The sequence below is a fragment of the Dermacentor andersoni genome, chromosome 4, assembly GCF_023375885.2.
Source record: "Dermacentor andersoni chromosome 4, qqDerAnde1_hic_scaffold, whole genome shotgun sequence".
Lineage (NCBI taxonomy): Eukaryota > Metazoa > Arthropoda > Arachnida > Ixodida > Ixodidae > Dermacentor > Dermacentor andersoni.
This window is the reverse complement of record NC_092817.1, coordinates 78,818,194-78,823,626: the sequence shown is the minus strand read 5'-3', so window position 1 is coordinate 78,823,626 and position 5,433 is coordinate 78,818,194.

Sequence of the window (5,433 nt, the reverse complement as noted above, 5' to 3'; positions counted from 1 at the left end):
CCTCGTACTTTACAAGTTGCTCTCCGACATTCACCTCTTCTCAGTAAGCATTGCGTTGCGCATCATTTTATAACTCTAGAGACCATCCTCGGTAAAGAGGGGCGCAATAATTTAGACACTTCTAAAGTTCTCTGCTGGGCCCCATGAGGCTCATTCTACTCGCGAAATGCCTCTCGCAGGGCTCGTTGGCCGCGCTGCCGTAAAGAATACACTCTTGGCTCGTTTATCGCCATTCTCCGTTTCTTTTCTTTTTCTTTTTTGAGCGTTATTTCTTTAGAGTAAGCCTTTATACCGTTCTCACGCCACGTGAGGAGAGGGGGGAGGGGAAGTAAGGTGAAGTTCTTACGTCTCTGTAACCTAATCTGTAAAAGCGCTTCAGTACCACAGCAATATTTAAAAGCAGGGTTCAACGAATGGCGATATCCAACACAATATTGAATATTGTCAACCAATGAGCAAGCGCTCTTGTGAGTTTCGTCGCAATTTCTTTTTTTCGGCGATAACATCGCGTAGCAAGTCCTTTGCATCACATAGAGACGGAATTATGTGCCAGTGACGCCGCATCTGGAATCAAACCTAACGTGCAGTCACGCCTCCATTGCAGAGCAGAACTCGTGACAAATTTATTGCTAAATGCGTGTTCATTCACGCACTGTATTACCATGTTCGCAAATGTGCACTTGCGACAACTTCATGTTTTCGAATGCATTAACAACGTCTCAGCATCGCTTACTTCTTCACGCGTAATCAGTGCTGTGTTTCGTCTGGGTCATAGTCGTCATCTGGGTCAAGAGCGAGGGTATTTGCAACGCTAGGTACGGCAGTTGTGACAAACTAATCTGGCAGCCTTCTCGATGGCGGCTGCTGTTCGTTTCCGGCCTATCCAACTCCATGGCATGCCTCACTCCCTTTATGCACTGTTGTTAGCGATTCACATAAGAGCTAGACTTACAAATTGCAGAAGCTTGTGTAGTTTTGCTACTCCCCTTTTGTTTTTGATAGTTCAGCGAAAGGCCCTGTGGAAGTGTAAGGCAAGTGTAAATAGACCCAGAGATTTAGCACAGGAGGACTTTAAATGACATACATCCTCCGTATATCCGCTACTGCACGAACAAAGCCTTGTAATCGTCGAAAGCAGTTCAGAAAATAGGGGCAACGACAAGCTCGCGATAGCTATTTCAGGGTAACATCTAGCATTCAGTATAGGAATCTTCTTAAGGAAAATAATTGCGGCATTATAGACTGCACTTGTTCAGTTCATATGTTGCGCGGCGCACCAGTGATGGGGTATGGCTGCTTCAGACATTAGCGCAAGCTCTTGGGCCAGTTGGTGAATGATGAACTTGAAAAAGGAGTACCAGCGAAACACAAAGCACGCGCACGCAAGCAAAAGGCAGTAGACACGGACGGACAGGGGACTTTCAACTGTCAGTTGCTTTAGTCAGTTAGGCACTTATAAAATTGACAGACATAAGCAGCAGCTTTTAGCTTCTAATTCAATGGCACATATATGGGAGCGTGTATGTGCATTCGCTAGGCACATGGTATGTGGCACTCGTAGAGATGGCTATCTAGGCTATACTGGTGCAGCTGATGCAATAAAGGGTCGAGAGTATTTGGTTGCGAGAAACGTCGAATTGTTTCTTGGTTCCATAAAAAAAAATGAACGATTATGGTGATAATTACTTGTTAGGATGTACGGCTTTCTAGGGGGAGTCGGGTTCGGGAAACGGGAGCAATCGGTGAAGTCAGTTATCCAGAAATACTCCCCCCGCATGACACATGACTGCACCAAGCGCAGTATACCCGATTCCGCAGAACAGCTGTACGCCAGATTGGTAGGATTAAGTGAGGTTTAACTAGAGAGGTTGGAAGCAGTACGCCTCCGGCAATTCCATTTCACTTCTATTAAAAATATGATTAATGTTCTTTAAAATCAATAAATTTTAATAAGAGCACTTTTGCACACGCAAGCGCTCACACATACAAGAATGAATTTTAAAAAAATTGACCGCCCTTCCACTCCTGTGAAGAGGGGTGCGAGCGAAGTTCGGGATCCGCGGCTCTTCGTCGTCGTAACGCCTCGGCTTCGCGCTCCCTCACGGCAAGGTCGGCACGTCGACGACGAGCCCTTTCTAGAGAGAGTTCCCGGCGGTGCTCATCAAACGCCACCTGTTGTTCGGCCGAACGCACAACGCGCGGCCCGCTCTCGCTGCCGTTCCTTCAATGTGGCCTGCTCTTCGGCAGAGCGAACCAAACGCGGCCTCCATATCTGAGTACGGGACCTGAACTGGCGGGAAACGGCTGGCGCGAGGCGAGGTAACACGCAGTCACATCCTTTCCCCTCTGGAGGGAGGAGACGCCTGTGAATGGCTCGCGCCTTGCGCCACGTCTACTTCGCCATGCATATTAAACCCCGCTTCAAAGGGCGCGTTCGGATCGGTGGTTCAAATCCGCAGCCCAACAAACAATTTTTTTTAAAAGCACAAGCTTTGCTGGCCGCGAACTTGCGAGTTCCCCGTGGCTGTGCTCCGAGGAGGCACATGACGTCACAGCGCGCGCCTCGCCGCGGATATTTCTCTCTCTCTCTCGCTCCCTAGTCACTACTACGCATGCGCCACTAGTAGCACTGAGCCACAGGGGTGACGCCCTGCGCAGCGCCTTGCCGCCGCCACCGTTTGGTATGTCGTCACACCGCGTTCCTCGTCGTTGCGCTCGCCTCCGCTCTCCGCTCACTTGGCCACCTACGTCGTATGCCGGATAACATGTCGGAGGATTGAAAAGGAGAGCTCGCGTGCGTTGCAACCACAGTTAAGGTGGCAGTATGGACGGCGACAATTCTGATAAGCAGGAGGACTGGAATCGACATCGGAACGAGATGAAGAGGAAACGAATCACCCAGGAAATAGACGAACAGCGCGCCGAACGACGGGCTAAACGCCGTAACATAGCTAGACAACCAGACTAACCTGGACTTGCAATCAAGATTAACCAAGGCTAACCATACCATGCCTCAGCTTTCGCTACGTATATCCTGGCATAGCCGAGCTAAGCCACTGCAGATTTTTATTTTCGCGTGGCTTGGGGTTTTTTTTTTTTCATACGGCAACACCGACGCCGACACGAGTGGGACACAACAAGCTTCGCTTGAAAAAGAGACGTAACATAACAACGAATGCGAGTCACTGCACAAAGTCGTGCCTATAGTATTTCGAGCAATTGTCAGTGCTTATAAAGAAGTGTTTCACTCCACTGAAAGCAGACCTTTTCTGGCCACAAACTGCTCATGGTCCTAGTATTGTCACAAGGGTCAATTAATTATTGCCTGTTCAACGACCAGCTTGTATGTTCCTTCGGCGTAAAGAGCGAAGTCCAGCGGCACGTAGACTATGTCCTCGTCCGCCACTCCCCACAATCACGAGGTGGAGCTCGCATGTTGAATTTTATAGAGAAAATGTTTGGTGCATACCGCATTAAGCCGAATGCGGGGAAACGACGTTTCCGCACCATTGCGAGTTTCTTCCCATATACACCCCATTTCAGTCCAGAGTCTACGTCATACAAAGTTGATCTTTTGGACTCTTCATTGAGCAGGCGCAACAGATGATCTTCTCATTGAGAGTTTTTTTAATATGCTTCCAACTTAGTCCGGCCACGGCGGCCGCATTTCGATGGGGGCGAAATGCGAAAACACCCGTGTACTTAGATTTAGGTGCACGTTAAAGAACCCCAGGTGGTCGAAATTTCCGGAGTCCTCCACTACGGCGTGCCTCATAATCAGAAAGTGGTTTTGGCACGTAAAACCCCATAATTTAATTTAATTTTTCCAACTTAGTCGGCTGCACACTGGAATGATGTACTATTCTCTGTGATCGAGTGCACATTTCGTCAATTTATCTACTTGTTCATTTCCAATTATGCTGATATGACTGAGAGCGCACTAAAATGCGATTTTGTGTGTGGTAGTTCCCTGACTCGTGTCAGCTAAGCAATTCTCGCCATTATCTCTTTGTATGCACTTTTTTTTGCCTGAAAGTGGCAAGGCAGCGTCAGTGCGGACTGTGAATCTGTAAACTACCCATTTTTCTGGAGGCTGACTATCTGCAATAAACCTTGTCGCTTCCAAAAATCACGAGCTGTTCTGACGTCGTCGGTGTGGTTACAAGACTGAGGTTAAACATGCTTTTTACATATTGATGTCGGTATAACAAAAGCACACTCAGAAGTGACGTCGGCGCACGAGCCATGCGTCTACACTATAGCTTTGCAAGGAGTGCTAGTTTCACAGCATTCGTAGGACACTTCAGCTTCTGTTGAAGGACGGATCCACCCCTAAAAGCTGGCGACATGGCACCCGTGCTTTCGTCGGGGAGTTGCTTACTTGGGGCACTCCTACAGCAGTTGCCTGATTGTTGGATTTGCTGCCGCGTCGCACCTTGTGTAACCCGTCTGCAGAAGGGTGATAGCTGTGCCATCGCGTAATTCTGCGGACGCAATCTTTCCTTGAGTGCGCGATAAATGTGTTCCGCAGCTTACAGAAGAAAACGGTCACACTCATTGTGAAGGATCACTGGATGAAGGATCAAGGAAGGATCGAGGAAGGATCAAGGAAGGATGAAGGATCATGAAGGATCAATGGGATCACTCCCATTGTGAAGGAGAGACACGGCTATGCATCAGGAGTACCGTAGATGACGTTCTGACTCAGCATCGACTGAAGAGCCGGTTGCCGCTCCCCTGACAGTTTCCGCCACTAAAAGTCTACGTGACACATGCCAAAGCAAAGGGATCCCTCCGCGGCTTAAGGCGCTTCTGCCATGAACAGCGTTTGACGCTTCTAACTCTGCACACGAAAGCCGCGCCGAACAAGCGTGTGGGGGAAAACTATCACACTCGTTCCTTTGCCGAGAATTGATCGCTACTTTCGTCGCCATTGTACCGATTTTATCACTTTTCCCCACTCCGCACGTGAAAGGAGTATTCCGGGCTCGAAAGGGTTTTTTTTTGAACCCTCACGAGTACAGCTTTCCGGTTTCTTGGGCCATCGACATGAAAGACAGCCCATGCTTTTGCCACCGTTGGTTGTAGTCCCCCTTATTAAGTGACCCAGTATGTGGTAGATGCAGAATAATATCGCGGCAATGAATGCAGACGACGTGGTATGAGAAAATGGGAAGTGCTCTCGACGATACAAACCGTCATTTCATTTCCTTTTTCCTTTTCTTTTTTCCTACCTATTGTCCCGTCGTTTTTCATAACGGCGCTCCCGGGTTCATCTCCGGTACTGCCATTAATTTCAGGAAAGCCGGAGGGGTAGAGTATTATAAGTCTTGTCTAGGGAAGGAGAAACGAACTTAAGTGCGTCAGGTTCAGTTTCCCACGAGGCAAATAAACAAGTCAAATCAAGTCAAATTTCAAAACAGGTTCTTAACT